We start from the raw sequence: 12,162 nt of genomic DNA on the forward strand, positions 1-12,162 counted from the left end.
AAATTGTATATCAAAGAAACTGGAAGAAAGTTATAGGGGGATGGATTTAAATAAGTCCCAAATTCCAGCCGGCCGAAGACTCTTCGTGTAGTAAATGATGACGCATGCACGTTAAATCTGTCGGGTCACAAAGTCCTCCATAATCCTATAACAAATCAATACCTCTAAGGGTACTGAATTGAAGATTGATCGTTCTCTGGTTCTGGTCAAAATTTCGATCTGTGGATGAATTAAGAATGTAAGAATGGATTTACCCTATAAACGGGTGGGACGTATGGGTGTGGCAGAAGTCAAATTTTTTACCATATATGGAGCCTCAGGAAAGCAAGAACATTCTCACCCCCTCTGCCTTAATTACCGACGGTAACAATAACTACAACAACAGCCACATTCAGTTCGAATTCAAAACATGCAGTCTAGTGGAAAATGTATGACTGATATACAATTTGCTGAGTTTTTTTTTATTACTATATTGAAATTATGAATATAATATTGAAAAAAAAATTCAGAGGCTTGAGTTAACATTACAAAAAAAAATTTGTCAGATGCAGAATGTGCAAATGAAATATATATGTAACTTAAATACATATCAGATATAAAATATTTTTCTTTCAGTTTCTAGAATTAAAGATCTTCCTTACATTAAAAGCAATATTTCTCGCATCATTCTCAACCGACGAAATACCTGATCTAAAAATAAAAATACATTTTATGAAAATAAACTAGATTTGAAAATATATTTCGACTGAAAACGTTATTTTAAAACGGCTGCTTTATGATAAAAGTATATAAATTCTTGCGAATTGAAGAGAAGTTCTTACGATGATATTTTGTTTTTAATAAAAAATATTTACTTAAGTAGTTTAAACTATAATAGGTAACAGCTAGAATAGATCGAGGAAATCTTTACTATTACTTTGAAGAGATATTGATTCACTGTTATAGTTTGCTGATCCCTCAAAGAAATGGTGAAATTATTTTGAAATGGACTTTATTTTTGTACATCAAAATAAATCGAAAATAAAAGATTGTAGATTTTCGAGAGATAAAATTTCTTCTATAAGATCAATAAAAAAGATATAACAGATATAAAGAATATATATATATGTATATATATATTGTAGTAATTTATTTTTTAGATCTAAAAAACTATTTCTTGAAATCATATAAATTTTAAATTGTTATTGATTTTAAAAGTTCATAAAAGTATTTGACAAGAAATAATTTATTGGAAATTTCATGGAATATTTAAAATATTTTTATGCAAATTCCACTTTAATTTATTCCACAATATTTTAATGCAGAGAAAACTTTTCAAATTCATTGTTGAAATTAAAGAAAAGTCGGTCTGTGTGTCTCGAGTTCCCAAAATCACACTCAAACTTTAATCGTCTTCTCGCACATTGAGTTCAACATAAATTAACCTCTAAGTGCCATAGTGTGTGCACACTGCTGAAGAATACTTCTCATCAATTAACAGTTTTGGAGAAGCTAAAGAACCTGCAATATTTCGTCAAAAAAAATACACTAGCTATTTATTGACACAGTGATTGTGAAATAAAAGAGAAATAAAGCTTGAGATTAAATTCCTTTTTTCCTTAAAATAAATCTTGTGAAAATTGCGTAAATTTTTTTTCTGTTATTCTTTGTTCTAACAAAGAGGAAGCGATTTTAACTTAATCAAATAATACAGTTATCCTCCATGCATCATATAGTTCTTAAGACCGTATTTATGCAATTTACGAAGCTGTTTTTATACTATATATGACCTACTAGGACAAATCGTTTCTTCTAAATTTACTACTAGCTAGAGTAGTACAAAAAATTAGTGGAATTGCCTAGTCAGTTGCCTCTTTAGGTTTTGCAGACGCGTTGCTGGTTAAACGACTAACGCTGTTTTTAAATTGCCCTACTTAAATTTAATTAATGAACCGATACTATGGAGTAAGATATCAAAGAAGAATCTGGCATAGGTCTTTAAACAATGAAACTAACAGTAGGGTATTATGGCTCCTGTAGAAGATATAGAAACTTTGAGAATGCATCCTTCATAACCATCTCGCTCTTTAAGATGTTAGAGAGAATACTGGATAGATAGGCAGCATTACAGTTCTCTTAGCAAGATAATTTCGGCGGTGTTAGCTGTAAACTGTTGTTCGAAGTGGAACATGGTCCGATGAAGTCAAATAATGAAATCATCATATTTATGGCCTAACATTCAGAAGCTTGCATTAACGACAAATATGAGGGCGCTTTTAAGCAGTGATGTTACAGTTGGACAATTCGCACCTATGTTGCTTCAAATCCAGTTACAGCTAATTACCCCAACATTTCATGATAAAGTTGTTATGCCACCAACTCTACCCATAGTGAAACTCCTATAGAGCTAAGTACCGAAGATTACTGCGGCATTATTAATATTAAGGGTAAAACCACGGACAGGTACAGCAGGAAATTTGATTCATAAAAATAACATATCCGTTGGAATAAAAGATTTTTTTTGTTAAAATTATTTGAAAAAAATTCAATATTAATCTATAGACTCCGTAGTACAGTGCACCAAACACAAACGGACCACCCTGAATAACTTTTGATCTAATGATCGAATCTTCACGTATCAAGACTCAAATCTTAATGGTTCGAGGGGGAGACATCATATATGCTAATTAATTAGTGCAGACGATATTTTAAGTTACAAAATTAGATAAGAAAACGTGCTTTCTCTGAATAAGCATAAGTTTTCTTTCAACGGATTCGGATCTCTGACCCCCAAAATATAGGGACTATCCGCAATCTGGGAAATATGGCCCCATAGTTTGATCCTGAGAGCGATCAAAAATTTGAACCCTTTAAAGTTGATTTTGCTTTTTACGTATTTCGCCGTACCTCAAGAAATTCTTAAGTAAATTGAAACATTTTTACATAAAATTATAAAATTCGTTTATCCAAAGATATTTCCTTGGAAAAAATACATTTTAGTTAATATTTATTATTTTTTATTATTTTAATTAGTAATAGTAAAGAAAAAATCTGAATTGTAAGGTATACAATTTTTAATATCATTTCAAGAAAAGTAATTTTACATGGCAAAATGTAAAATTTGAGTAAAATCAGGTGAATAGCTCCTAAGCAATCGAAATTTTATGTAGACTTCTTTATTAAAATTCAATGTGTCAGTATTAACTTTTTACCGATTTTTCTCAATATACCTTTGGAGAAACGAATTTTATAATTGTATGTGTATTATAATGTATAATTCCATTTAAAAAATTTCATTTCGTTAAAAAATTTCTCGAGACGTGGTGAAATACGCAAAATGTAAAATAAACATTTAGGAGCATTATAAACATTTTTTGGATAACTCTTCTGATCAAACTATGGGGACGATATTTCTCAGAATGCCGCAACCCTCTAAAATTTAGGGGTTAGAAATCAGAATCCGTTGAGAAAAAATTTTTATTCAGAGAAAGTGCGTTTTCATATCTGATTTCGTAACTTAAAATATCATCTGCACTAATTAATTAGCATATTTTAAGTGACTCTCGCAAACCTAAGATTGAGTTCTAAAACGTGAATATCCGATCCGACCATTAGGTCAAAGGTTGATGGGTGTGGTACATTTTTTTTATCGCACTGTACAAATGATAGACATAGTTAATTATCCTGTATTTTAAACACTACCAGCCCACCTAGCTTCGTGTTTATAATCTCATTTTTGAAATTGAAACACCATTTATGCTATTAAAATTTTAAACCTTTAAATGTTCGGCAATATAACCAAAGTGCAAATGAGTGTTCTCGATCGAAATGTCCTAGAAAATGCAATTAACATCGGATGTGTTCAAGGGGGAGCAGTATTCATACCGCGAATACCTTTAATACCATCAGAATATCCACTTGAGCTTAAGAGATAGCAGTTTCTTTTTTAAGTTTGCTTTGACATGACTATTAAGAAAGTTCAAGGGCAGACACTGAAAATAGTAGCTACAATTGCCTGTATATACTTTGAAGTATATACTAGAAAGAATGTTGATCATTTAAGATTCCATAGCCGAAGAAAATTGGGGATCCGCTGTCTTAGAGGATTTTGAAACATTGTATACATATATCTATATTACTTCGTGAAATGTTTACAAAAGTTCGTTTATGGAAGCATCTCTGACTCTTCCACACAACAAATTTCAAATTTCAAGTTCTCAGCCGAGTACCAACAACAAATAAAATTAAAAGCACAACAGTACCGAGCAACGATGGCATCTTTCCTCCACTCACAAATCCTGGCGAAAGAGAAACGAGATGGGGAAAAAAATGTAGCAAAAAGAAAAGAAAAAAAAACAGGAGGATTAAAAGACATTTTTCACGGGAATGAAAGCTCACGCCATCTCAACTTTCCAAGCAGAGAAGATAAATGGGCTGAAGAGTTTGAAATAATTTTTTGATTTCGGAGCCTCAAGTATCTGGTAAGTTTCTGAATTATTATGACTTATTGAAGACGGCTATGTATCAGTGAAGAAACTCATCATTCAAGTGGTGATTGTGAGTTGAAATGTATCTCCTTCAAAGAGGGGATCCGTATCTGATGTGCATTTTTTTTTCTCTCCATACATAGATATGGGTTAAAAGGATGCATGGCGCCAGAATCGAACCTAGTAATAAAATTAATGATGAGAAACCTGTCGTATTAAAGTTTTCATAAAAAGAAACTCATTTTACTTTGGTCTCAAAGGGGTGTGTTTCTATTCAAAGAGTGCTACCATTAATCTTTATTGATGTCCGTATTTTAATCATTATTTTAATTTTGGGCTATCTCTGAGCTATGGCACACATTTTAGATATTTCATTTGAGCTTGCTCTTCAAGAAGAATTTGTGAACACGTAATTTATAAACCAATGAATTTCAGTTCATTTTTTGATAAAATAATTTAAAAAATTTGTTTTTTTTTTAAACTATGTATCTTACACTATTCTCTTCGCATCATTATAAATTATGTATAATTATACACAACTTCATGCGTAACATCACCTATACAGCTACATTAATAGCTATACATCTGAATTTTAAATGATGTATTACATATAACTATGGATTTATATTGTAAACATATCTTCTTCCCTAGATTTTATACTGAGCTACTTTATGTAACATTGTCTCATAGCCAACCATGATCATTTTACACTGAGTATATAAGACTACACACTATCATATAAATCATTCAATTAAATATGAATCATTTTATTTTGTAATCAGTGTTGAACAGCTGTCCTAATTTTGAATTTATTACAATCAATTTTCAACTCCGTAACTTTGTAATTTTTAACACAAACCGGAAGACAATGGAGCTCTTATATCAAATATTGAGAGAAATTTGCCTTTGTTGATGACTTTTTCATTGAAATAACCCACATTTGAGTTACCTGTCGAAGAAAACCACGAAAGCATCCTACAGTTAGCCTCACAACAAGGGGACTTAAGCGCATGATCCACTTACCGCGGAGAATATTTTACATTATTGTGGTTGGTGTGAGACGAAAAAAAAAGTCGAATCGATTAGTCATCACTGGGAATCGAACCTGTAACCGAGAGATGAGTGCCCTATTCGCTGAGCTACCATTGTTCAGTATGAATTATAAACATAAGAATAATATTTTGTGGAACTAACCCACATTTGCGTTACAGAGTGTAGGAAACCGTGAAAACCACCTATGGTTAGCTCTATGGCAAGGGGATTCTAACCCATGATCCATCTACCACTGAGGATATTTTACGCCACCACTATGGTTTTTGCGATCAGGGAGTTAGGAATTAGTATCAGCTAGATACCGCTGGGATTCGAACCTAAGGCCTTTCATAGGGAGGCAAATGCATTATCCCTGTGCCACCTCAGCTCAGTAATATGGTGACAATAGGATAAACCAAATGAATTGACCTGCATATAGATTTCAGACCAGAACTCTGTGAAAGTATTTTAAAACGATTAGTGCTGCCGAATATAGGGGCTTAGCAATTTTTTAAAAAAAAAAAATTTACTTGTTTATTCAAAATCGAGTGGGTTCACTCTGAACAGGCCAGTTCACTTGGTTAACTGAATTGTCAACTCTTGAATTTTCTAATCCAAAGCCATCAGAGATGATTCAAATCTAAATGCTGAGTGAAGTTGTTCATTCAGTTAATAGAAAATATCACTATTCCGAAACATGATAGATTTCTTCATGCCAACTAGCTTTTTTCTCATTGGAATTAGCATAAATCTTATTCGTAAAACTGCCACAACGTAAGAGCACGCTAAAACTCAAACCAGTGCAAAGGTGTCTGCGTTGAGCTTACAATGAAGTTGGTCCTAGTCCTTACTGAAGTTCACTTGGTTAACCAAATTGTCGTCATACCAATCCTTAATTTGCTAATCCAAAGTACTCCAGCAGTTCAAATGTAAACTCTGAGTAAGGTTGTTCATTCGGTTAATAGAAATATTACTATTCCAAAACATGATAGGCTTCACCATGACTACTAGCGTTATCATCCTGTAATTAATATAAATTTAGTTCATAAAACTGCCACTACGTAAAAGACACACTGATATTCAAACCAGTGTTAGCTTTGAGCTTACCTTGAATTTGGACCAAAGGTTCTAATTTACTAAGGACAGACCTAGGCTATAATTTCCCTTTCACCAATATGTATAGGTCTCAAAATACTTTTGATAGAATGAGTATTTAAAAATACATTAAACATTTTTAAAATATTGTTAATTTGGAAACGTTTTCCCTTCTGCATAAAATTTATTAAAATAAATTAATAAGTCTCGAATTTTGTAATCTCTTATAAGCTACAACACAGCAGTTTTAAAATTATTTTTAAAATATTAAGAATTAGAATAAGAAATGTATTTTCATAAAAACTGTGACTCTGTTTACTGAGATTTTGTGCCCTTTTCATGATTAGAATAAGGAATATTAACTAAATTTAAAGAAAGAAAAACTGTGATTTAGAAATCATTGTTACGAATAATTGTAAAGAAAATCGCATATTATTGATCCAAAAGCGCTTTATCATATGATAACAGTCTTTTCGTAAAACAGCTTTAAGCCTCAAACTTCTTAGAACTAATCATTTTGGGCAATCCACATCACTCTTCCTCTTTTAATATTCCAATGCAAATAACTTCTATGTTCACTACTAAATAAGATTTCCAGAAAATAAATTCTTAAAGTCGATTTAAGTTTGAACATTTCGTTGAAAGTTTTATCATTTTATTTCTCCTCTACAGTGTTAAAAGGAAAAGAAAAGAAAATATCTTTCTCATTATGAGAAAAATCAATGTATTATTAAACTCTCATCAATCTTCGCTGATACCATCTCATGGGTAACAAAAATGAGTTCGAATTACCACTTCCATCTAGAAACTGAAAGTGAAGAAATAAAAATACTATTTCTTTTTTAGTGTAAAGGAGTACAGAACACTTGTTCCATTTATGGCTCAAATAATTTTCTCTAAAACAAAAAGATAGTATTAAATTCATTTTTTTTCTTTAAATGGAAAGATTCCTTTTCAATGGTTCCTTCTGTTTCTGAAAAAAAAGGTGGATGCATTGGAAAGAAGTAATTATCTGATAATATTTTAAATTCAGAATGGGTGTCAACCTGATTTAGTTAAGATAAGTTATTGAGGTATTTTATCGAAGAAATTATAAAAGCAATTTCTGAGAATGCATTCTGATTTAAGTGTTCAGCCTTGTTATTATAAAACTGCTAGATAAAATTATACCAAATATATTGGGCATTTTTTCGGGGGAAAAGAAAAGGAAATTTTGGCATTCAAATTATTAATAATTTTATTTAAAATTGCAAAAATAAAGACATTTGCAGAAAAGTCTGCAAACGAATGGTCAACTCGTTTAATTTGGTAAAAAATGTTTAAATATGTTTAGTTTTGATGTACAGAATTATAATAGATGTTTACTTACGTGAAGAGTTGTTTTTAAAAAAGTCCTTGATGAGTGTAGATTAAGGTAAAGCCCAGGATAGATATTATAAACTAAGTAATCTGGCGCTTTAGATTAAGGCAGTACCACGCAATAAAATTTAACACAATGACATAAGTTTTAAACGCAATTAAATTTCCGAAAATGGACCTGATAATATATGTCAGTGATTTAAGTTTTTAATTTTAAGAAATACAGAATGTGTAACAAAAGAAAAACCTCGATTATATTGTTATATTGCTTATGTATGGGGCAAAATACTCGCAAACTAATACTCGTCTAACTATTTCTCTGTATAATTCCAAAGATGAAGTTTACAAATTTCCGGAATAATCATTAGATAACCGTAAGAAAAGAAAAGAAAAAATGAAAAAAACAGAAATTTCATAAAATCTAAAAAATTTCTGCTAAAAAACACTCTCCTGAACATTTTAAAAATGGGACTCATACTGCCCTGGTTGTTTTATTTATTTTACGCTAAAAAAAAAAAAATAAAAACAGACTCCATACGTCCTTTGTAATGAAATTTGAATAAATTGGTAATAAAAATCTTTTCCTAAATTGAAAAAAAAACTTGGCTATTGTTATCATTCTATTTGATCTTACTTTTGTAGTGAAGTAATAAAGACTTGGACAAAATTGAAAATCAAATATTTTCACCCTCGATAAAAATTTTAAAAATTTTTTTGTTAAGTCTTAATTTGATCAAGATTTTAAATGATATATTCCCTATCAATGCCAATTTTAATTACATTTACCGTCTTCTTTTAACACTGCCTAAAAAACAGTGATTCAATTCATTTTAAAATGCAAATGCGTCGGTTTTTAATAGGAGAGATGAAATGCCAGTCTATCAATAGTTTATCATAAATTTTATGAATCAGTGCCATATATTACTTAATTTCCTATGCAGACGCCTACTTATTTGCCTTCACCACCCACTATTGACCTTTTCCATGTAACGAAGGTATGTCAACATAAAAAGTAATTTCCTTTTCATTTAAAACTGATAAACGACCGTGAAACTAAATAAAAGAAATACTAAATAAGAAAAATAGGTAATAAATCAGGATTAATTATAGCTAAGAAATTTCTAACCACAATAAACTTAATTCGAATAATTTGTTCACAAAATATTCAAAATTTCATATTTTTAACATATCAATCATTGAAGAAGTATCTATTGTAATAAAACTAAGAATTTGCTTGTATTTGTGCGCCTGCCTTATAAATCCAGAAATATTTTCGTCAGCGTTTTGAAATTTGGGCAGCTGATTCAAGAGATAATATAGTTCTCGATCCTAAAAATCGTTCAAAAGAATCGGCATTTAGGAAAATACTTTTTTTTAAGTTGAGTGTCATTGTTCATAAGCTTATAGATTGTTGTAAATGGGAGAGTAAAAAATCAAAAGTTTTCCCATTTTGTCATAAAAAATATCTTGGTATCATTTTCAACTTGCTAAGTTTGTGTTTTCTAATTTTCTTTCTTATGTGCAATATTTCTTATTCAAAAAATCGTATTTTTTATTTCATATACACACGCGTACAACAGTTTTTGGTCAGTCTGTTTAGAGCTATGTGGCCTCTATTTTTCTCTCTGAGTTTGTCCCCATTATTCTTAATCGACCTCAGATATATGTTTCATTTTATTTCGAAATTTTATTATATTTATTCATTTTTTTTTGCTGTTTAATCGCAAATGTAAACTTCTTTGGAGAAAAAATTTAAAGCTTTGCAAGCAGCTGTCCTGAATATTCTTTTTTTTAGCATTTCAAGCCATATAGGAATAAGGAACACAAAAAATCTTAATGTTAAAACAATAATATACGCATAAAATTGTGATTGGTGCTCAGTAAATAATTATGCAAAACTTGTTTGTTAAAATTGTATTTTAACTAAATATTATTATTCATTGTAAGCGATAAAATTTATCCAATACCTACTTGAATTTACAAAAGCCGCTAAACATAAAAATCATTATTCATTTAATACCTGACATATATGAAAATTGTACTTGATTTAAATTAACTTTCATAGAGTTGACTTTCCTTTCTTGTTGATAAGCATACTAAGTACGTATAGAAAAAGAATTATACCTAATTTTACTACATTTTGAAACTGAAGTCTCGGTGGTTCAGGAGATAGAACGGTCATTCGAAGACGAACCAGGTTCCGACGCCGGCGGTGGCTAGTTGATTCAAATTCTGCACCCGGCTCGCACAAACTACAGTGCAGACTTAAAAATACCCTCAGTGGTAGACTGGTGGGTTAAAATCTCCTTGTCGTCGGGCTAACTTTAGAAAGTTTTCGTGGTTTTCCTCTTCTTGTAGTTTCAGTTGCATCAAAAAGTCCTCCATGAAGGCTTGTTTGCTCCATTTCTTGATCCTGAAGTTCCATAATCTTCCACGCTGGATTAAAAATTACAAGGCTACAGAGTTGAACAAAATAGAAATATTAAAGTAAAGGAACTTATGTTGCATGATATTTTCTGTTTAGAACAGTTGTAAGCTTTTAATTGAGCTGTTCAAAGTCGGTTATAAAATAAAATAGGATATAAAATATAACATAAAATCTATACTATTGAATTTGGTCAAAAATTTTTGAGCGCTAGTGTACAGAGAGTCGGATGAAAAAATGATGAATTAAAAAAAGAAAAAAAAAATATCGTTTCTTTTTTCGTAAGACGTAAATTAAAAATAATTCCCATAAAAATTATTCAAATTTCTCATAACTACAAAAAAATAAAATATATAATATTGAATTCTTTCCTTGTTGAATAATGTATTTGATTAAGTTGTGGTTACATATAATTTCTTTTTTTGTGAACACAAAAGATGGGATCTATTGTTATTTTCAATTACTTAGTCGATTGCTAAGTAAATAATCTTCAGAGAAAAAAAAACCTGCAATGTGTAAACTTACATAAAAAATACCCTCAAGCATTTGAATTTTTATGTACTGGATAGTTCGGAGTAGGGAAAAAAAACCGCCTGTTTTATTTCTCAAGCACACCTACAACTTCCAATGCGGGCATACTCACTGTTACCCTGACTTTACAATACAGCAGTAAAAAAAAAATAAGTTGAGAACTCCATTTGCAAATACTACATCTTAGGAGAAGAATTCTTGGCGAAAAAATAAGTTTATACGGTAAAAGCGAAGCCAAGAGAATAGAAGGGCCCATTATCAATGATTGGGAAATACGATCTCTAGTCTTGATTGTAGATCCCATTGTATGTCTGAAGGGATAAGGGCATGGGGGATACTGAAGAGATAGCGGTCGTACCTTTGCAGAAAGTAAGGCACTGCCTTCCCTCCCTTCATGTAGGTTATTTCTTTTTGCCTTCCTTTTTTATGATTCAAGAGGGTATTGGGAAAGCAGAGATAATCTCGAATTTCTTTCATTCAAAGTTTTCTGAGAGTGAGTTTTATGTTGGGAAGTGTAATATTTTGAGTGGTTTTGGCCTCCAGGCATTAATATGGGTATGCATTAATGTGTCTTTTTATTCAAGAGTTACGGAAATTTCAATGAATGTTTCAAAGAATTGAGAGCAATTAAAAGTCATTTATTATGTTTTTTTAAACATTTTTTTTATGTGAAATAAAAGATTTGAGTACATGATCAATCACTCGATAAATATTTTCAATGTTTTCAATATCAAAAGTTGGTAAAAAGCATTATTATTAACTTATTTGTTCAAAAGATAAAGTAATATCAGTTAAGTTTAATTTTAACAAGGCTGTGTATATTAAATCCTGTAAGGTTCACAAAAGTTAAAAATAAGTATGGGTATATGCGTATGAAAGCGCACCAATCTTAGAACTCTTCTTTTGAAAGTAGGAAATGACACGGATTCAAGTAATTCATGGAATTAAAAGAAGTTAAAAGTTTTGTAGTAGCATTATTCTTAACTTATTTCATTCAAGAGTTATAGTAATTTCAAGTAAGTTTAGTTTCAACAAGGCTGTGCATATTAATTCCTGTAAGATTCACAAAAGTTAAAAATGAGTATGAGTATGTGCGTATGAAAACTCACCGGACGCAGAACTCTTCTTTTGAAAGCGGGAAATGACGCGAATTTAAATAATTCGAAGAAATAAAAGAAGTTAAGGGTTTGGTAAAAACAGCATCATTAACTTATCTTGTTCAAGAGCTGTAGTAATTTCAGTCAAGTTTATTTT

This window comes from Parasteatoda tepidariorum, chromosome 1 (assembly GCF_043381705.1).
Source record: "Parasteatoda tepidariorum isolate YZ-2023 chromosome 1, CAS_Ptep_4.0, whole genome shotgun sequence".
NCBI classification, from domain to species: Eukaryota; Metazoa; Arthropoda; class Arachnida; order Araneae; family Theridiidae; genus Parasteatoda; species Parasteatoda tepidariorum.